Source organism: Lygodium microphyllum, chromosome 25, assembly GCF_053477565.2.
Source record: "Lygodium microphyllum isolate KBCC chromosome 25, Lygodium_microphyllum_v1.1.10, whole genome shotgun sequence".
Lineage (NCBI taxonomy): Eukaryota > Viridiplantae > Streptophyta > Polypodiopsida > Schizaeales > Lygodiaceae > Lygodium > Lygodium microphyllum.
Genome location: NC_141159.1, coordinates 21707182 through 21730949, shown reverse-complemented (window position 1 = coordinate 21730949; position 23768 = coordinate 21707182).

The following is a 23768-nucleotide window of genomic DNA, read 5'->3' as shown; positions in this document are numbered from 1 at the left end:
TCTGACAAATTTTTTGTAAAAGCTAGCAAGACCTAAGAAAGAATGTAACTCATGCACATTTATAGGGATTGGCCAATTCAAAATTGCTTCTATCTTTTTACGATCAGCTTGAATACCATTAGAAGAAAAAATATGACCTAAGAATTCAATGTGGGTTTGGAAAATTTCACTCTTTTCAGGGTTAGCATATAATTGATTCTCTTCCAATAATTTGAAAACCAAAGATAAGTGTTCATAATTCTCATTCTCATTTTTACTAAAAACCAATATGTCATCAAAGAAAACAATTACACAATGCTAATACTTAAAAAATATTAGATTAATCATATGACTGAATGTAGCTAGTACATTGGTCAAACCAAAAGGCATAGCAAAAAATTCATAATGACCAAATTGAGTTCTAAATGCAGTCTTGAAAATGTCAAATGTATCCAATCGTATTTGATGATATCTAGATTTGAGATCTATCTTGCTAAAAATAGTGGCTCCCTGTAGTTTATCCATGAGGTCGTCTACCCTAGGAATCGGATATCTAGTCTTAACAATGATCTTGTTTAGGTCACGATAATCAATGCACATCCTATATGTATTATTTTTCTTCTTAACTAATAGGACAAGTGCACCAAAAAGAAAACTATTGGGCCTAATAAGTCCTCGCATTAACAATTCTTCAACTTGCGCTTGGATTTCTTTATGTTCAATTTGATTGTGTCTATAAGGTGCTTTACATGGTAGTTGAGAATTTGGGATTAAATCTATTTTATGATCTTGAGGACGCGTAGGTGGTAAACCAGGGGGTAAATCAGTAGCAAAACAATCTTTAAATTGTGAAAAAAATTATGTATGCCTAGGATACATCTGATTTTTCTTAGCTTCAATTTCATTCACCAATACTAAGTATGATTTGCTATCTTTTCTGAATGCACGTTTAGCGTGTGTGTGACTAAGAAATGGAAAATTATCAAAGGTGTGTATTCGATGTAATGTGATTTGTTTTCCATTCAGATGAGTTTTCATGGAATGTGTGGAAAAATCTATGTCAGGATTATATTTGTGATGTCAAGGCATTGCTAAAATAATATCACTAACTTGCAAAGACACAACCAAGAAATTTATGCGCTCAACATAATCACCAATTTTAATTTCTAAATCATGAACTTCTTGGGTATCATTGTATCTAGTGCCTAAGAATGCAGCTTTTATGCGAAATAGTATGTAAATTTAATTCTTTAACCAACTTTGCAGAAATAAAATCATGTGTATTTCCATCATAATGCAAAACAATCTTTTTGTGGCCATGCACAAGACATTTCATTGTTAATAATGAATGAGGATTTGGCATACCTGGTAAAGTGTCTGAAGCATCACCGATCTCATCATCATCTTTCGTGAAGTCTAGCATATCTTCATGGTCTTCATCTTCAATCACTCCCAAGTAGTTAATTTGAACAGTTGGCTTCTTAGATTGACAGTTTACCGCTAAGTGTCCCGGTTGATGGCACTTGTAGCGAACTATAGACTTGACTTTGGAAACATTATTGGTAATGGCTGGAAATTTGGGTATGTTGAAATTTGGTTGGAGAGAAGGCTTAGGATTTGAATTTGTGTGGTGCACAGATCAGTCGCAGATAGCTCACGTGGTGAATCCCGGAAGGTCCCCAAGAACAAAGTACTCTACCTTTTTGCACAAAAACCCATGTAAAAGCATGCACGACAAGAGGCAAGAGACAAATTGGGTTCAATCTCCCCCATGCCTTGTATGAGCGCTTCACAAAGCATGTATTTTATGTATATTTCCAATCTTCATGCTCAATAATAGCCCAATTACAAAAATATGACAAGCTTTTTAGCTTTTGAGTTTGCTTTCTACAAAAATAGGAAAATAAAGCTAATGGACGGTGCCCATAGAGTCTGGCACACCCAATCTCAATGTCCAAATAGAAATAACATATCCAGGCGCATAAGCGCATACAAAATAATAATAAATAATCGATGTCTCAATAGACATAACAAAATATAGGCGTGGCGCCTATCAAAATCTAGTCCAAGAGTCGAAAATCCGCTAGACTCCAATGCTTTCCTCCGCCACTGTTGCTATCTCTACACATCAACTGAAGCATTCACAATCGTTAGTAAAATAATACAATTAAACCGACAAAAGTGAATACCTAGCAGTCTTTAGCTACATAAATAAATCAACTGGTTAGAAATAAATCCTAACCTTAATTTATGACGAGTGCGCACTCTAAACTCATAAACGTTTATTAATTTAATATGCATTTTGCGGAATCACCCGCTATGGAATCACCCATATACACACTAAATTAATGAAACGCCCGAAAAGGACAGGCGTCCCCATCAACTTCTCGCACAAAGAATCCTCTTTGTGTATGAGCCCCGGTCATCTAAGTTTACGGAATCCACCGTAAAACCTCACGGAATCCACCGTGGAATATGCCTCCTGGCATCATACCCCCGGGATGGGATAGCAATTGACCTCAATTGCTATTAGCTCAATGTGGAGCTAACAGAGTGGGGAAAGCATTTAAGTCTCTAGCGTGCATCCATTGTGCTTCCTCCACAGGATGGTTCTTGAATTTTACTAAATATCTAGAATACCTTCGGCCAGTTCTAGTGGTCATGTAGTCAGTGTCTATGATGGCTTCGGGTTCAAGTATTTCAGTCTCTTCTTCTAGTAAAGGTGGGTTTTCATAGACAGGGTGGATAGGTAATTGGCCTCTAAATGGTCTCAATAAACTAATATGAAATGTATTATGAATTTTCCAATGAGATGGCAATTCTAACTTGAAAGCATTGTCATTAATCTTATGAATAATTCTAAATGGTCCGTAGAATCTAGGAGCTAATTTGACAACTGGATGTCTATCTACACTTTGCAGTCTACGTTTTTCTATTCTAAGCCAAACATAATCATCAACTTTGAAATTCATGGCTTGTCTTTTCTTGTTGGCTTGTTTGGTATATGATTGTTGGGCTTTAGCAATCATATCCTTTACCTCATCAAAAATAGTATTATGCATAACAGCAATATCATCAGCACTCTGAATTCTATTAGACAAAGATGCAACAGGTGTAGATAATCTATATTCATAAATAACTTCAAAAGGTGCTTTCTTTGTAGATGTGTGCGGTGTATTGTTATATGCAAACTGTAATAAATGTAAATGAGTATCCCAAGTCTGAGGTTTAGAGATAGTGTATGCACGTAAAAGATCTAAAATAGTGCTATTTGTGGCTTCTGTTTGTCCATTTGTTTCTGGATGAAATGCAGATGAAAAATCAATCTTTGTACCTAGATTTGCAAACAGTGTAATCCAAAAATTATTACAAAATCTAGAATCTCGATTTGAAATAATCACTTTTGGCAATCCATGGTTAGTAAAAATAGTTTTCAAAAATAACTGTGCTGCTTGTGATGCTGTTAAAGTTTTCTTACATGCAATGAAATATGCTTGCTTACTAAATCTATCTACAATTGTCCAAATCATGTCATGGTTAGATTTAGTATTTGGTAAACCAGTAATGAAATCCATAGATATATGTTCCCAAGGTTTAGATGGAATAGACAAAGGCATTAATAATCCATACTGTTTACCATGATGTCTCTTTATTCTTTGACAAATTAAACATTCAGAAACGAAATTAGATACATCTGCATCCATATGCGGCCAATAAAAATCTTCAGTTAACATGCGTAATGTAGAAATGATACCTCTATGACCTTGATATGGGGGACAATGAATTTCATTCAAAACAAAAGATCGGAATGGAATAGTAACACACAGTCTCTTTTCAAAGAACATGAATCCATCATTATATGACAATGAGTCAACAGGAATGAAATTATTTTGAACTAATTTTTGCCAATCAGAATGAAAAGTAATATCCTGGTGATATGTGTCTTTCATAGCAATCAAAGAATCAAAAGATATGATGGAAATATTATGAATTGCAGGTCTTCTACTCAATGCATCGGCAACTACATTTTCTTTTCCAGGTTGGTATTGAATGATAGGATGGAAACTTTGAATGAATGAAGCCCATTTGATATGACGGTCAGAAATTTGGGGTTGGCTAAGTAGATGTCTAATGCTTTGCTGGTCGGTCTTTATCATGAATTCTGAACCCATTAAATAATGCTTCCATTGTTTTAATGCTTGTACAACTGCTAAGAGTTCCTTGTCATAAGTGGAATATTTAAGCTCAGAGGGTTTCAGCTTAGAACTAGAATATGCTATTGGATGGTTGTCTTGCATTAATACGGCTCCTATTCCTGATCCGCTAGCATCGGTTACAACTAGAAAGAATGGTCTATTAAAGTCAGGCAATTGTAGAACAGGAGCATTAGTTAATGCACGTTTCAGTAAATCAAAGGATTTCTGTTGAGTTTCAGTCCATTGATAAACAATTCCTTTCTTAAGAAGTTTTGTTAATGGTAAAGCAAGTAATGAGAAGTTACGTACAAACTTCCTATAGAAACTAGCAAGACCAAGGAATGAGCGTAGTTCATGTACATTTTTAGGAACAGGCCAATGCAATATTGCATCAATTTTCTTAGGATCAACTTTAATTCCTTCTTTTGATACAATATGACCTAGATATTCTATTTCTGTCTTAAAGAATTCACTCTTTTCAGGATTTACAAACAATTGATTTTCTTTCAGTAATTGAAAAACTAATGATAAATGCTTATAATGCTCTTTTTCACTTTGACTGAACACCAAAATATCATCAAAGAAAACAATCACACAATACTGATATTTTAGAAAAATACGGTTCATCATTCTACTGAAAGTGGCAGGTGCATTAGTTAATCCAAATGGCATGACTAAGAATTCGTAATGGCCAAACTGTGTCCTGAATGCAGTCTTAAATATGTCGGATCTATCTAGCCTCACCTGATGATATCCAGACTTAAGGTCAATTTTACTAAATATAGAAGATCCTTGCAGTTTGTCCATAAGGTCATTAACTCTAGGTATAGGATACCTATTCTTTACAGTGATCTTATTTAATGCTCGGTAGTCAATACACATACGATAAGTATTATTCTTTTTCTTGACTAAGAGCACAGGTGCACCGAATGGAGAACTGCTAGGTCGAATTAAGCCTCTATTTAGTAATTCTTCAACTTGACTCTGGATTTCTTTTTGCTCTATTTGATTGTGCCTATATGGGGCTTTGCAAGGTGGTCGTGTGCCAGGTATTAGGTCAATCTTATGGTCTTTTGGACGTGATGGAGGTAAACCTGGTGGTAGGTCTTCTGCAAAACAGTCCTTAAAATATGCGAGAAATTCCTTATGCCTAGGGTGCATATGATTTTCCTTTGCATGCAATTCATTCACCCAAATGAGATATGATTTAGTATTCTTGCGTAGTGCACGTTTTGCTTGAGTATGCGAAAGCAGTGGAAAAATATGAGATGCATGCATACCAAATAATGTAATAGATTTTCCTTGAAAATTAATATTCATTGTGTGTGTGGAATAATCTATATTGGGATTATGTTGGTGTCTCCATGGCATTCCTAGAATAATGTCGCTTGACTGTAATGGGACAACTAAGAAATTTCTTCTTTCAATGTATGGACCAATTTGAATTTCTAAATCTTGAACTTCTTGTGTGCCATTGTACCTAGTGCCTAAAAATGTAGCTTTTATGCGATAATGCGTAGGTAGAGTATGCAATTTTAATTCCTTTACCAATTTTGCTGAAATAAAGTCATGGGTACTACCGTCATCATGCAATATAGTTCTTTCTTTTCCATGCACCATACATTTCATAGTCAACAATGAATGTGAAGTAAGCATACCTGGTAAAGTGTCGGAAGTAGTAGTAATATCATCCTCTTCTTCAGTGAAATCTGGCATATCCTCATGCTCTTCTTCGTCCATGGCTCCAAGGTAGTTGATATGTGCTGATGGCTTCTTTGAATGACAATTTGCTACGAGATGCCCTGGCTGGTGACACTTATAGCATACTATTGGCTTAGCTTTGGTCACATTATTTGCAATGGCTGGGAGTCTGGGTATATTTGGATTTGCTTGTAGAATAGGCTTTGGATTTGAATTGGCAGTGGATGGTAATGCAGGTGGTTTAGGCCAATTCTTGCGGAAAGATGGTGATGAGAAACGACCTGGGTTAAACCTTCTGAAATTGGAATTGAATTGTTTAGATCCATAATTACCGTTTGCTTGGAATGGCTGTGGTCGTCGATCTCTTCCGCGTAACTTATCTTCAGTGTCGTGAGCTAAGGAGATGGCGTCTTCAAGGGTAGTAGGCTTGAACATATTTACTTCAGCGTAGTAATGTCCAAGAAGTCCAGACATATACTTCCGCTTATGTGTCGTCTCTGGTACGTCTTCAAGCATGCGTAGCTGTAGGAGTGCATTCCAAAGACGCTCTGTATACTGTGGAATAGACTCACGATCTCGCTGTTGAAGTAAATCCCATTGCTTGATAGCCTTCTCATGAAATTGCGATGGAAGGAAATTTTGCATGAACTTCTTCTTGAAATCTTCCCAAGTAGGAGGACATTCTATACTCTTGCGGACTACAGTCCACCAAAGTGATGCTTTGTCTATCAGATGATTAGTAACACACTTGATTTTATCTTTTTCGGGATAAGTTTCCTCATGGAAATAGTCATCAAACTGGCTAATGAATGATAAAACAGTCTTTCCTTCTCTTATGCCATTGAAAGTGCGGAACTTGAAACTTTGTTTACTTATCTTGGATTCCTTGCGAATGGTTTGTGCTTCAAGGGTGGCGTCGATGGTACGGCGAATCAAATCTTCAGCTTGAGGTTCTTCTTTATTAGTGGACGCTCTTTGTAGCTTTGTCAATTGCGCTTGCAAGGTTTGCCTAGCCCTTCTCTCTTCTTCCAATTGCAGCATGATAAGATCCAGCTTTTGTTCCATGGTAGGTTCGAGTAGGTCGTCTTCAGCCATAGGATCATCCATATGTGGGGTAGTCATCCTGTAAAACTCAACAAACCTTTCTCACTCAAAATCAGTTAGCGGGATGAGCGTAGCTCAAATTTGGGGTTACAAGGCTATGTGTTTTTTTGGATATTTCTTCTTCAATTTTCAGAAATTCTGCAATATTGCTGTCTCCGTTTGCTGAAAGTACTTCAAGGAACTTGTAGATAGGTAGAACAACTTGCTGCGAACAACTTTCCAATTCAGAGTTTTTGCATACGAACAAGTCTTCTATGAGTTTTAAGCACTAGTCAGTTCTGATTTAGTCTGACTTGCAGAGTTGCAGACTTAGCAGACTTGCAGAGTTGTTGACTTGCTGGACTTAGGCCGACTTGCAGAACTTACAGAACTTGATTACCGTCGACTTGCGGAACTTGACTTTGACAGCGCAGGACCTGGAGTTTGTGAACTTCCTTGTCCTGTGTGATTTGCAGAACTTGGATTAATTTGACTTAGGTAATTAAGCTTAATAGCTTAATGGTGGAGTAAACAGGCCGCCGTTTTTTTTCCTGAGGGGGGGGGCATTTTTTTTCCCCGCGCGGATTTTTCGGGCCTCTCTCTGACACGCTGAAAAGATTTTGGGGAAGCTTAAGCTTCTCTTAAGCTTTTTAAGCTTTATAATTAAGCTTTTAGTGAAGAAGATTAAGACTTTTCTCACTGGTTTTCAACGACTTGTTGATGGAGATGATTGCGTGGTCCTCCGCCTACAGAGCCTGGTCCTTCGCGATCTGACAGTGGAAACAGGGGTTCTTGATCGCCAGAAGTCTGCATGTATCGACGGTTCGCGACGAGATTGACTGTAGAGGCCGTTTGTTCCTAGAGCTCCGCCTTCGCCCGAGATTGGTAGTGATTGGAAGCTCTTGATCTCTGCTCCGCTCTGATACCACTGGTGCGCAGATCGGTCGCAGATAGCTCACGTGGTGAATCCCGGAAGGTCCCCAAGAACAAAGTACTCTACCTTTTTGCACAAAAACCCATGTAAAAGCATGCACGACAAGAGGCAAGAGACAAATTGGGTTCAATCTCCCCCATGCCTTGTGTGAGCGCTTCACAAAGCATGTATTTTATGTATATTTCCAATCTTCATGCTCAATAATAGTCCAATTACAAAAATATGACAAGCTTTTTAGCTTTTGAGTTTGCTTTCTACAAAAATAGGAAAATAAAGCTAATGGACGGTGCCCATAGAGTCTGACACGCCCAATCTCAATGTCCAAATAGAAATAACATATCCAGGCGCATAAGCGCATACAAAATAATAATAAATAATCGATGTCTCAATAGACATAACAAAATATAGGCGTGGCGCCTATCAAAATCTAGTCCAAGAGTCGAAAATCCGCTAGACTCCAATGCTTTCCTCCACCACTGCTGCTATCTCTACACATCAACTGAAGCATTCACAATCGTTAGTAAAATAATACAATTAAACCGACAAAAGTGAATACCTAGCAGTCTTCAGCTACATAAATAAATCAACTGGTTAGAAATAAATCCTAACCTTAATTTATTACGAGTGCGCACTCTAAACTCATAAACGTTTATTAATTTAATATGCATTTTGCGGAATCACCCGCTATGGAATCACCCATGTACACACTAAATTAATGAAACGCCCAAGAAGGACAGGCGTCCCCATCAACTTCTCGCACAAAGAATCCTCTTTGTGTATGAGCCCCGGTCATCTAAGTTTACGGAATCCACCGTAAAACCTCACGGAATCCACCGTGGAATATGCCTCCTGGCATCATTGTGTTTGATGGTAAAGGAGGAGGTTAAGCCCAGGATTTATGGAAAGAAGAAGGAACAAAGCAATTTTGATAGAATCTTTAAAATTTGTAATTGAATTGCTTTTTTTTATCAAAGTTACTGTTAGTTGGAAATTGTTGGGGTCACTTTTCTCATCCACGAATTTTTTCTTCACCATCATGGGCCAAACAAATCGCATCTTCCAAAGTCTTTGGCTTGAATATGTTCACTTCCGCAGCATAGAAGTGACCAAGCAAACTGGACATATACTTGCACTTATGGATCGCCTCAAGAAACATCTTCAAGCATTCAAAGTTGTAGTAAGGCACTCCATAAATGCTCAGTGTATTGGGGTATGGATTCACAATCTCTTTGTTGTAGAAGACCCCACTATTTGTTTGCTTTTTTATAGAATTGAGGTGGAAGAAAATTCTCCAAAAAAATATTTTGAAAGGCCTCCTAAGTAGTAGGACAATCAATACTGTTGTGAACAACAGTCCACCATATTGATGCTCTCTCCACTAAATGGTTAGTGATGCATTTGAGTTTATCTTTTTTAACATACTTCTCTTCATGGAAATAATCATCAAACTGATTGATAAAAGTGAGAATTTTTTTTCATCACATTGCCCATTAAAAGTATAGAATTTTAAATTTCTTTTACTTATCTTTGCTTCTTTCTTGAGAGACTCTGCTTCAAGTGTCGCATCAATCGTACATCGAATAATATCTTTCGGTTGCATTCCATCTTGATCGACAATGGATCGTTGAAGAGTAGCCATTTGAGCTTTCAAATTTTGATGTGCTCTTCGTTTCTCTTGAAGTTGCATCATAATGAGATCCAATTTTTGCTCCATAGTTGGTTCCGGTAAATCATCTTCAGCCATAAAATCTTCCATGTTTTGATCGAACATCCCACAAAATCTCAAACCTCACACACTCAAAATCTCATTAGAGGGACGAGTATAGCTCCAATTTGGGTTTACAAGGCTTTCTTTTTTTTAAATGGATTTTTGTGATCTTGCTTCTTTTGCGGGTACGATAATTGATGACGGTCTTCTTCCAAGTGGGGAATAGACTGCATGTGACATTCTGCTTGTTGTTGGAAATTGACTCTGTCAAGATGCATGTGTGAATAAAGGCTTCCTAAAGATGCAAAGCGGGTTCGGGATTAGTTGGGGGTAAACTCCCACTATGAAAAAGATTGTAAATTGGAATCTTTAAGCTTTATTAGGCTTTAAAGCCTTAAGATTTAAAAAATATTAATGATTTTTTTAACTAATCGACCAAGACGAGAGGACGTCGTGACCGGATTTGACACCATTGAGAACATGATGCCACTGCCGCTGGCGATTAAAGTTGGAAGCTTAAGCTTTGACAATTGTTATAAGACTTAGAGTTTCTATTTAAGAAAGAGGAAAAAAAAAACCTATTTATGAAGGAGCTTCTTGAGTGGTCATCTGCCTCCAGAGAGTGGTCCTTCGCGATCTAATAGCATAGCAAGGGATTCTTCACTGCCAAGAACACATTGGTATTCAAGGTTTGTCACGAGACTGCCTGTAGAGCTGGTTCATTCTAGGAGCTTCACCTTCAAGGTGCAAGATGATAAGCAATTTGAAGCCCTTAATCTTAACTTTGCTCTGATACCACAGGTACACAAATTGGATGTTGTATGTGCATGTAGTGAACGCCAGAAGGTCCGCAAGAACAAAGAACTCTACTAAAACTTATAAAGTAAGAAGAAGATTTTGCACGACATGAAGCAAAAAGACAAATTAGGTACAATCTTCCCCCATGCCTTGTGTGAGAACTCCACAAGGCATGTATTTATAAATCTATTTATCTCGAAGCTAAAAAAATAGCTCAATTTACAATTAGCATACTTTGGCTTTTATATTTGTTTTTTCCCAAATAAAGGATAAAGCGGTTGGGCATCCAAAAAGTCAAGGTGTGCCCAAATACAATGTCCAATAATGAAATATATAAATTGAGCGTCTATGTGCATACAAAATAATAAATGTTTGTCAAGTTCTTTAATAAATAAGTGAACCTAAATAAATATTGGTGCAACACCTTTAATGATAACACATGCGCCTATCAAAAGTGATAATTTCTTCTAGGTAATTTGAATACACACCATCGCCCGGTGCTTCCCAACACCACCGCTACCTGTTCTACACATCAATTGAAGCATTCACAATTGTTAGAAAATAGTAAAATTAAACCAACAAAAGAGAATACCTAGCAGTCTTCACCTACAAAATAAATAAATATGTTGAAAATCTATCCTAACCTTAATTTAATACAAGTGCATTCTAAACTCATAAACGTCCATTAATTTAAATATGTATTTTGCGGAATCACCCGCTGTGGAATCACCCACGTATGCATTAAATTAACCTGACACTCGAAAAAGACAAACATCCCCCTCAACTTCTCGCACAAGAAATCCACCTTGTGTACGAGCCCCGGTAAATAAATATAGTTTTACGGAATACAACATGGAATAAAAACCTCATAGAATTTACCGTGGAATATGCCTCCTAGCATCAGTATCACTAAGTCCATAACCACATTTAAGGTATTAAATTTTTTATTGAGACAAATATATGATGGTGTAAAAATTGCTAGATCAAAACCCATTTGTAAAATAACTCACAAAATCCAAGCTCTCATATGTATGTCAACCATGGGGCATATGGTAAAGCTAATGATAGTCAATTACTTCTACAATAGATTTGTGGCACACCTCTCCTTGCTTTTTCAGATGATACTATTGAACAAAGATTGATATTGTACACCATGTCTTACATTCTATGTAACCCTATATATCACATATTACCATTACATTTTACACCCTATGGCATTTGCTAACATGATTATTCTTACACTATACCTTTCATCCTCATACCTTTATAGTGTGCATGTTAAATAAGTGGACATGTGACCCAATCTCCTTTGAGGGTAAAACTTGTCATGTATCCAAAATAAGAAAAAACTTAGAATGTAGACATTAAAAAATGACTACACAATTCTTCAATCAACCATAGTGGTGATATATTAAATACTTTTTTTGGTGCTCATGAAATTGTGGACCATATAACTCCCTGGATTTTCCTACAATGGTCTCCAGTTCTATTTTGTTTAACATAAGGACCTTTGTTTGATGTTTACATATTTTTCGTATTTGTGATCAATCACAATTACAACATGCCCAACTACAATCAACATTTTGAACATGGTGTGCAACTCTGTATTGAAGCTTGACTTCTATCACCATGAATAAAATTCACATGAAAATCCAATATTTCCTTAGCTCTTTGAATGTAATTTTCTATGACCTTTAAAACATTAAAGTACTGAATCTTGAAATCCACATCTTTTGGCATATCTTGTTACAAATAGTATGCATGTATAAGCAAACCAACTTCTCAATCAACTAGTTGATCCGCCGACCATGTACGTTGCATCTCTCGCTAAGAAAGAGACTCTTCAAAACTTAGTGATAAGACTCAATGTTACCATTTGTCTCTTGATTTGTATGAGAGGTAATTATTGTAGCACATATTCACATTCCTACGATAATAGTACCAATTGGTTTTCATGATACTCTAGCTTAGATGGATTCCATATATTAATTGATGATGATGTCTTAATTTGTATCTTGCAATTCTTTAACATACTATGACTACTCTCTTCCAAAATTGGAAATTCCAAGTCAAGCAGTCTTAAAAATGGTTAAAATCCTCATCAGTAATCCCCTATTATTCCTTAGCATCCTTCACCTTGTTGAAACAAAGAGAAAGGGCATCCCTTGCATCAATAAACTTGTCATCTACAATTTTAGTATCCAGTTTAAGTAACTTTTCATTGGATTCATTTTTGACATCAACTATGTCATTTATAGCATCAGAAGCATTTGCAATGATTGCTAAACAATAATCATCCCTGAGATTAAAGAGCCTTTGGATGTCTAGTAATAATATGTATTCCTTGTCCCCAATAGGAAAAGTTGGAAGAGAAGGAACAATATAGAAAGAAGGGGAGTCAGACACAATATCTACATTTGCATGGAGCTTTGAATTGGGCAACAAGCATAATATTGTATATAGGGTTACCTATACAACATGACCATGTATCCTTGAAGTACTTGATGAAATATGCTTCCTCTTGTATTTTTCATAGAACTCTAATAGTAGAGTTTATCTATCCTAGCATTTTCATGTGAATTAGGTGTACCTTGCATGTTTAGTGTTGCAAAGTGCGCTAAAGGTATCAGCACAAACTTGAAAATCATCCACCTCACTACAACAAAAAGGCCTCATAGACGCACATTTAGATGCGATTTTTGAATATAGAGAAATTATTACGGGCACGTCTATCCGCCCGTCTATTTGCGCGTCTACCATTTTGCATCTATAATTGCATGTATCAATGAATCTACACACACAAATAGACGTGCAATAGAAGCACATATACATGCGCATATAGACACGCTAGTAGACGCGCTTTTACAAGCACTGATAGATGCGAACAGAAAACAAAAAATGTCCTTTTTAAAAATATATATTTAATTTCTTTTTTAATTTGAATTATGAAGCGCGTGTAGTCTGCATTATAGATGCGAAAATAAACGCGAATTATCTGCAATTTAGACGCGTTGATAGACGCACAAAACAGAATTGGAAAAAAAACTAGCTCTTTGGTTTTTTTTCCCCCCCCCTTCCATACATCAGATTGTGTATTTGGGAAAAAGACAATGTATCTTACGGGCACGAGAATTGAAAATAAAAGTCCATGTATTCATTATATATCAAATAATTTACAAGGGAAGTTTAAGTGTTTGCGACCTAAAGCGTGGCCACAAGCATTAGGCTCAAAGAGATATCATACATATACAAGAAAAGAAGGCCTCATGAGGAGGTATGGTACTCCTCTACGAATTTGAAGAGGAAACATCCTCGCTAGTACTACCATGGCTACTAGCGTCGCTGTCCCCCTCCTCGCTATGCTCCACATCCGGGTTCACCTACACACACACAAAAGATCAGGGTTTCTTACATAGAAAAGGTGGAGAAAAAGTTATAATTAGTTATATTTTTAATAGGAAAGTAAGAAAAACATACCTCCTCTGGCTGTCGAATCCTCATGGCCCGGTTGTGTTGGTCCTCAGTGATGAGACCCTCCTCATAAAAGTGAAGACATGTTGCTGCACGATTATGGCCTCGATGGTAACCTACCTCTCTAGGAGTAGGTGTCCTACCAACGATAGTAGTCTGCAAAACATTTAGAGATATACAAATAATTATGAGTCACAATATATTAAACTAAAATATATAAAGAATTGAAAGAAATATAAATTTAAAAAACTAGAAATCAAAATATACTTACAAACTCTGCCTCCCACGACTCTCTGCTGCCCGATCCGTAATGCGACGATCCAATTGTTTCCATTTGGATCCGTCGTGCCTCTGCGTGCTGGCGACTCTTCACTTTCTCAGCTGCTTTCTTCTTGGCTTTCTTCCACTCTATGCGGTGGCACATAGGTGGTTGGCTATAGGCTCCACGCCCCTCCTCCAACCTCCCCAGTGAGCCCCTGGCCTGTGTCATGAGGTGGGATCATTTGTTGTGAAGCATATCCCTCACTTTTGTACGTCCCCAATCATTCGAGAATCGCTGACCCTCAGGATTTGGGTACCTCCTATGGACTGCCCTCAACATCTCCTGCCACAAGCCACTTTTCTGATTTTAAGGCAATGAAACAATCTTTATACGTCGCCTCAGGATTTGGGTACCTCCTATGGACTGCCCTCAACACCTCCTGCCACAAGCCACTTTTTTTATTTTAAGGCAATGAAACAATCTTTATACGTCGCATGCACGACGCTCCTCATGTACGCCATTACATCCCTTCCCTCATCATCATGAAAGATGCCACCAGCATCTGTAACTCTATAGTACTGGCGTACAACCTCCTCTACGTGATCTACTAGTGAGGGTGATCGCTCGCCACCTCCTAGGCAACCCCCACACAAGCCTCATCCTCCCCCTCGACTCTCCCTCCTCCCTCTCTGTCGACTGCCCTCTGCCTCGCTAGACGCACGAGCTTCTGTAGATGCACGTGCTTCTGCAGATGCTTGTGCTTCAGCCGATGCACGTGGAGTACCTGCAAATGGAGTACCTGCATATGGAGTACCTGTATGTGGAGTACCTGTATGTGGAGTCTGGGAAGTAGTGCCAAGCAAAGACGCCAGAGGCATCCCAGACATGACACTGAACACCTCGTCTGCTGTGGGAGAGTGGTCAAGGTGTCTAATCATCTCTCCCATGAAGTCTTCTCTACTAGGAAAACCTCCAAAAAATGCATTGACCCCCCTGCCAAAGGATGCCAATGTATCATTCATGCAATCCACATCTAGGTCATTGCTAGATGAACCAGGATACGACATTTGCAAAAAAAACACAGAAAAAAGAAAAATTTATTTGCATTCAAAAAATCATATATTATCTACATTTTTAAAGAGCTTTCTTTAAACATTGAGCATAACACTTAAGTGCTAATGTTTCTCTTAAACAAGAAAACTGATAAACACAAACATGGGATTGGTCACATTCATCATTGCAAAAGTATATTGTTTACTATCAGAACTGGGAGACCTGGCACGTGTATCCCCGCGTCTAAATTGCAGGTTAGACGTATCCTTAGACGCGCTCCACAGTGAACCATCTATCTAGCGCGTCTATCTACGCATCTAAGATGCAGCACAGACGCGCTGTCAAACGCGCACCCCAGGTCAATGCGCGTGTATAATCGCGTGTAGACTGCAGGTCAACCTTCTGTGCAGTGCGTGTATCATCGCGTGTATACTACAGAGCACACGCGCCAGCACACGCGCTCTAAGACACGCCCTCAGACGCTCTGAGAGGAAACATTTTTCGCATCTATGTTTGCGTCTACACTGAGATGTAGACGCACTATTAGACGCGCTCGGTCGGCCGATTTTAGGCCGACGACCGCCATTGATGATTTACAAAATGCAATACATAATGGAATCACAAATCCTAAATAAACAGACAGAGCAGAGAGAGGAAGAGAGAAACACACAGAGAGAGAGAGAGAGAGAGAGAGAGAGAGAGAGAGAGAGAGAGAGAGAGACTCACCTTGGGTGTTTGGTGTGGCAGGTGGTGGCGCTTCTTCCTTCTCCTTCTTCCTCTCCTTGGTAAGTTAGCCTCCCTTGATGCTTTCTTGCTTGCTTGCTTCTTCTTCTTCTTCTCCTCCACCCCAATGTTTAATGAGCTCAAACATGGTCTTTGTAGACTCCATGAATCTTTGTACTTGCTTGGATTACACTACATTCCTTGCTACATCTTGAAAAAAGTCCCACAAGGCTGTTTTACCTACGTATTTACTTGTCGATGGGCCTCTGGTGCGCAGATCGGATGTTGTATGCTCACGTAGTGAACGCCGAAAGGTCCCCAAGAACAAAAGAACTCTACTTTTTGTACAAAACTCAAGGTAGAAAGCATGCACGACATGATCAAGAGACCAAGTGGGTGCAATCTCCCCCCATGCCTTGTGAGAGCGCTCCACAAAGCATGTATTTTATGTATTAATCATCTTCAAGCTCAAATAATAGCCCAAATTACAAAATAGCACGCTTTTGGCTTTTGAGTTTACTTTAGCACAAAATAGAAATAAAGCTAATGGGCGGGTGCCCAAAGAGTCAGGCATACCCAATACAATGTCCAAATACAAATATCATAATCGTGCGCCCATGTGCATACAAAATAATAAATAAATATCTAATGCCTCAATAAATATAGGTGCCATGCCTAAGGTATGCGCTCATCAAAATACACGCTATCCTCCAATGATTTCCTCCGCCACTGCTGTTTTTTCTACACATCAACTGAAGCATTCACAATCGTTAGTAAAATAATACAATTAAACCGACAAAAGTGAATACCTAGCAGTCTTCAGCTACATAAATAAATCAATTGGTTAGAAATCAATCCTAACCTTAATTTATCATGAGTGCGCACTCTAAACTCATAAACGTTTATTAATTTAATATGTATTTTGTGGAATCACCTGCTATGGAATCGCCCATGTACACACTAAATTAATGAAACGCCCAAAAAGGATAGGTGTCCCCATCAACTTCTCGCACAAAGAATCCACTTTGTGTATGAGCCCCGGGCAACAAAGTTTACAAAATCCACCGTAAAACCTCACGAAATCCACCGTGAAATATGCCTCCTGGCATCATACCCCTGGGGTGGGATAACAATTGTCCTCAATTGCTATTAGCTCAATGTGGAGCTAACAGAGCGGGGAAAGCATTTAAGTCTCTAGCGTGCATCCATTGGGCTTCCTCAAGAGGATGGCTTTTAAACTTGACCAAATATCTAGAATATCTACATCCAATTCTAGTAGTCATGAAATCAGTATCTATGATAGCTTCAGGTTCAAGTATTTTAGTCTCTTCATCTAACAAAGGTGGGTTTTTATAAACAGGGTGTACAGGTAATTGGCCTCTAAAGGATCGTAATAAACTAATGTGAAATGTATTGTGAATTTTCCAGTAAGGTGGTAGTTCTAACTTGAATGCATTGTCATTGATTTTGTGAATGATCTTAAATGGTCCATAGAATCTAGGTGCTAATTTCACAACTGGGTGTTTATCTACACTTTGTAATCTACGTTTTTCTATTCTCAACCAAACATAGTCATCAACTTTGAAATTCATGGCCTGTCTTTTCTTATTGGCTTGTTTTGTATACGATTGCTGGGCTTTGGCAATCATGTCTTTAACCTCATCAAAAATAGTAGCGTGCCTATTAGCAATATCATCAACACTCTGAATTCTATTTGATAAAGATGCAACAGGTGTAGACAATCTATAACCATAAATCACTTCAAACGGTGCTTTCTTTTTAGATGTGTGTGGTGTATTGTTATATGTAAACTGCAATAAATGTAAATGTGTGTCCCATGTCTGTGGTTTAGAAATAGTGTAAGCACGTAAAAGATCTAAAATAGTACTGTTAGTGGCTTCTGTTTGTCCATTAGTTTCAGGATGAAATGCGGATGAGAAATCAATCTTTGTTCTTAGGCTAGCAAACAAAGTAATCCAAAAGTTGTTGCAAAATCTAGAATCACGGTCAGAAAGAATAACTTTTGGTAATCCATGATTAGTGAAAACAATTTTCAAAAACAATTGTGCTACCTGAGATGCTGTTAAAGTTTTCTTACATGGAATGAAATATTCTTGTTTACTAAACCTGTCTACTACAGTCCAAATCATATCATGGTTAACTTTAGTATTAGGTAAACCAGTAATAAAATCCATAGAAATATGTTTCCATGGTCTTGATGGAATAGATAAAGGCATAAGTAATCCATACTGTTTACCATGATGTCTCTTAACTCTTTGACAAATCAAACATTCAGAAACAAAGTATCAATTACATCATGGCTAGATGCATTAAGAAATCGATTTTGGGACTATAACAATTCATGGGAACCAAATGCTTTTATGGTGGATGATGCTCAAGCATAAATCAATAATATTCATTAAAGTTTCTTTGTACAATTACATTTTTTGTCTTTTCTCATCATGGTTAACCACAAAGTTTTTTTATCCATTTGTATTTCAGAGGGATGTTTTTGGTGCTCCTACATATCTATGTATATGGCACGTGAGAAGAAGTTGGCTAAAAAACCCTATGCGTAAGGCACTACAACAAAAACGAGGCATAGACGCGCAAAGTCGAGCGCGTCTATCAAAGCGTTTATAAGGGCGTGTAAACGTGCATGTAAATAGACGCGAATTTTGCGTCTATATATCCGCGCAAGTAGACGCTAACATAGACGCGCTAGCAGGCACACAATTATTTAACCACCTAAAATTAACAATTCACATAATTCAAAAACCAAAGTTAATAATTATTTAACCGCCTGAAATTGATTCTTAAGCATGCACATGTACGCATGATAAAAACCATAGAATTAAGAATACACATTGAATCATTGAATTAAAAAAATAGAGTTAATAATTACTTTTTTATTGCTCTCTAATGAATGGCAGTTCCTTCAGTTGACAAGCTTAATATAAGTAATTAGCGGCAAGCAACAAAAACCTTACAATTAGTAGCAAGCATTGCAATATGTATCTTGTAATTTCTCTACGTACTTGAAGATGATAAAAGATACTTCCTTTTTATTATGGAAAATTCAATTTAGCTTTAAAATTGACTATTGATTCTTGAGTATGTACGTGTGCGCATGATAAAAAACATAGAATTAGGAATACACATTGAATCAATAAGCAAATTAAGTACGTTACAGTGAATGATCCATCTCATCTTCAATGAGATCGGCTATCTACTTCTAGGTCTATGTTACCAAGAGGTAACAAAACAAATAAGTCTATCCCACTATCAGATGTGTTGCTATATTGCTCAATAACTTCATCAATATCATCGACAATCACATTATTGTCTTCTTCTGCATTTCCTTGAACATCCTCGTGAGGTTCATCTTGTACTATATCATGCATATCATCCATTATGGTGTCATCATGCACATCATCATTAATTGTTGGATTGTCATCTGCTATCTCCATGTCGGTAATATTACCATATATTGGTTTTGAATGATAAGATATAGGGATGACATACCACCATCGGTTATTGTTTACCATTGGATGATACACAACCTGTATTTGAAAAACAAAAGCAAAAAACTTAAGTACTTATTATATTGTGTATATGTATCACATGTATACATATAAAAAAATTAGCCTTTGCATATATACATGCTCGCATTGTTGAGGTAGTACTAATGTGTCATTCTTGTTTTGGTGAAATTTTGTAGAGTCAATGATTACAAAACCACTTGGATGACGTCTGATTGTGCAATGCTCACCATTTGTTACCACTTATTTAAACCACTTCACATCCATTACATATATAAAAAATCGTCTAAAGTCAAGCTTCAGAATATCTTGGATCAAGCCACAATAACCTTCCATGGTACCATTGGCAGCCTCGAAGTGAGCAAGGACACCACAATCTTGGGTATTTCTCTTTTCATCTATACGTTGAGTTCGAAGATGTTTACCCTCACACCTCAATATCTTCCCATAACATTTCTAACTCTTCAATCAAAGGCTCTAAGTAAATGTCCATGTTTTTTACCTTGTGCTTTCCAGGAATCAGAAGGGACAACATCACATGTCCCTTTTTAATTGCCATGGATGGAGGAATATTATAGTTCACCAATACCACTGGCCATACACTATATGATGTGCTTTTGATGCCAAATGGATTGATTCCATCCATAATCGAAATAAGACACAATCATTGACACATGCATGGATCTTGACATTATCGAGGCCTCCGAGAGATGTCAAGTAATGTCTTGCTTGCTCTCTCTTAGTTGGCAATTTGTTTCATTTTGGAAGCATTTGTGATAATAACCTACATATATTTTTAAAAGTGAGTTAAAAAACCACCAACATATATTTCTGTTTGATTTCAAAATAGAATTAACAATTAATATTATGATTCATATATAAGCCAAACTAAATTGATACCTACTTCAATAACGCATCCAAACTGACATTACTCCATCCATAAATTGTTTGCAAGTTAAGTATCTTGAGGGACGCATGAAGAACGGAGTACGTACAACCTTCATACAACAGAGTAGATGATGCTATATATAGTGGATCATCTGGCTTCGTAGAGTGACCTTCTCCCTGAACTGGTTGCGAAAATAGATGGTGTACCATGTTGTCCAAAATCTCATCCTCTACGACTTGATGGGGCATTTCATAAGGGCTACTATCATGGTCGTTAGTCTCTACTCTTCTTGAAAACTCTGCCTCCTCGCGTCGACGTTTTGCAGCCTCTCAACGCTTGGGAGGGAGTATCTGAGGATGTAGCACCGCATCCTGCTCAACCACAAAAGGGACTTTCATGTATGTTGATATATAATTCCCGTAACATAGACATGCAATCTTAGTGGTTAAAAAAAACAATGAATACCGGTGATTTTTCTCAGTCCCATTCTCCATACAAGCTGAGGTGTAACATTGCAATTCGCATGCTCGAAAAATACACCCTCGACAACGATCACACATGCATTTATTTTTTTCGTCGTAGCCATGCATCTCGATTATGAAGATGCAATGTTTCATCCTCACTTGAGGATGTGCTCATTGACTCACCAGCTTGCACCGCACTAGGTGATGACGACATCGACATGATTAAACCTAATTCATGACAAAATCAAAATATTTATCATTCATATGTTTACATAAGATCTTAATTTTAAATACACAAAAATCATCATAAATACATTAAAACTTATGATAAGAATTCACTATCAAAACTTATCTTTTAAAAAAAAATTATGATAAATCCCAAATGCACGTCTATATCCGCGTTTAACTACGCGTCTATATTCGCATCTATCTGAACAATAGGCACACATATACACGCCAAAATAGACGCACACGTCAAAATTCAAACCATACTTAAATCATTTCTTTTCAAACTGTGCCTTTCCTTTCCTGCATTTTTTGCAGTTCTGAAGCTTGAGTTTAGCCGACATGCAGTCTCTTCATGCCTCACCTAGTCTCTTCATGCCTCATCTCCTCATGACTCACCTCTTCTTTCATTTCAAACACTTTGCTCACCGCACCTAGGGATCACCCCTAGCCCCTCTCCACGCTTAGGGCACATCAAGGGCAGGACTTTCAGACCTGTCACCCTAAGCTCTGCACTATACTACACCTCCAACAATGCACAAACTGGGTCCTCAAGTGTGAGACATTACCAAGGGCTTGCTCAAGGTTAGACCCACCTCGCAGTTCCACTGCACATGCACTTACACCTCACAGTGAGACAGATACCCCCCTTAGGGAGTGCACAACTTTCTCTTGTAGGATGTTCGTAACTCAGTCAGGCCCGCCATTGGCTACATCTTGGTACCATGTGTTCTTCAATTGATTACAGAGCCCCGGTTTTGAAAGTCATCGCCGATGACAAATTCCAATTGTGTAACCAAGGCCGAGCATCTTCATGCATATCAAAGCAAGCCGGAACCTCTCCAAATCACCAGAAACCAACACCCCATCATCTCTCATCAGAGCGCCACCTTTTCAACAATGGTCATCTACCCACCATTTCCACTTAGCACCAATCCCAACTATCCGGCTGCTACCCACCCTAGTGCCATGGGACTGGCACTCCGCTAGGAGGATGTAATGATTACCGTAGCACAAAGGAACGAAAAATGGAGCAAAATTTCAGGAAAAATGGAAGAAGGAGACAACCAAGAAGGCATATGACAAAGGAAGGAAAAGGCATCCTGGATGGAGGTTAGACTTTGAAAATCTGAATGACAGTGTCGCCTCAAGAAAAGAAAAGAGTATAGGCGGTACTAGATACAGATTTAATCCTGAGTATGGCATTGACGATGGTGCTACGCCTACATTTGTAAGTAGCTGAGGAGCTACTAGGGCTTCTACCTATGGAGTACTAGCCACCATGGATAGTGACATACTTGAGGGAACTAATCCAGGGTTACTGTATAACCCCTTCCTTCTCAATTGTCCTAATTGTACCTCCTCCCACCATCGTGCTTTTGTCTTTGCGTCTGCTAAATTAGCTAATCACTTCAGGCTCACAAGTTCCCTCACTATTTCATGCAATCCTTCAACAAATTTTTGTTTTTGTATATCCTCTGAGGGAGCATTTTGTCCCATCTTTCTAATTAATGTCTCCATCTTCTCAATGTAATGTTCCACAGTTTCTCCTGGGTTTTGCGTTAAATAGTCAAATTACAATCCCAAACGACCCTCCAACCCTTGCTACCTAAACTTCATTAAAATGCCTCTCTTAAAACTATATAAACTGCCCTTGTAGCAAGAAGATTCCCATGCCACAAGGCTGCTTCATCCTTCAAAGTTGTTGGAAATATAATATGAATTTTTTGGTCATCATCTATGATCTCATTTGCTATGCATGTAACCATAAACCACTGGATATGCATGTCAAGATCATCATCCCAACGTGGTGGCACAAGTCACATGTAATCGATTTGATAGTGTTTTTGTTAGAAATAAATGGAGTCTTATTGAACGTTTTGGGTTGCAAAGCTAAGGGATACAATAGGTCCGATAATTGGGCATGCTTCATATGGAGACAGTAGACGGCACAAGCTTATGCTTGAAGATAACCTTGGTAAGGACAAGGACCAGTTCTTTATTAATTGGTGTGGATGGAAATTAAAAGGGAGAATTGTGAAAGGACATTTGTATGGTTTACATGATCCAGACTTTATACACTATGGAAAAAAGCTTGTTGGTCCACTTGATAGCCCTACTCGACAACTTGCAATTGGTAATGTTTGGATTACACTTAATCATGTTACAATGGTATACACCTCATTTTCCATTGCAAGCAGACAAGTGCAACATTGTATGAGGCAATTACAGAGGAGAGAGAGAGAGAAGCATACAAGGAACCATGGCATATTTTCATATTGTGGCTGATTACATTGATATTTTCTTGTCGCCACATGTGAACTTGAGGGAGCATGTGGTGATGGCAGCCAAGGTTAGTTTCTTCTTCAAGATTTGGAGGCTGTGGCTACATCAACATGCCATGTATAACTTGAAGACAAATTTCATAAGTAAGGAGACCTACATAGATATTCAACTTTCATGCCATTTTTTTATGCTTCTCATAAAGATGTTTCGTGAACTTATTCTGGATCTCAAGTTTCCATTACATCTCACTGGATCAGATGCAACTGAAATTTATTTTAGTAAAATTGGAGGTATGGTGGGACAAGAAAGAACCTTTGACTTCGGAGACCTTTTGCATAGTGTCGGTAGTTTGAATAAGATCGCCATGCATGAATGTAGTTCAAATGGGCTAATCTTCTCAAGGGCTCACAAGAAGTAGAAGCATATATGGAAGTGTTTGAATATACAAGAAAAT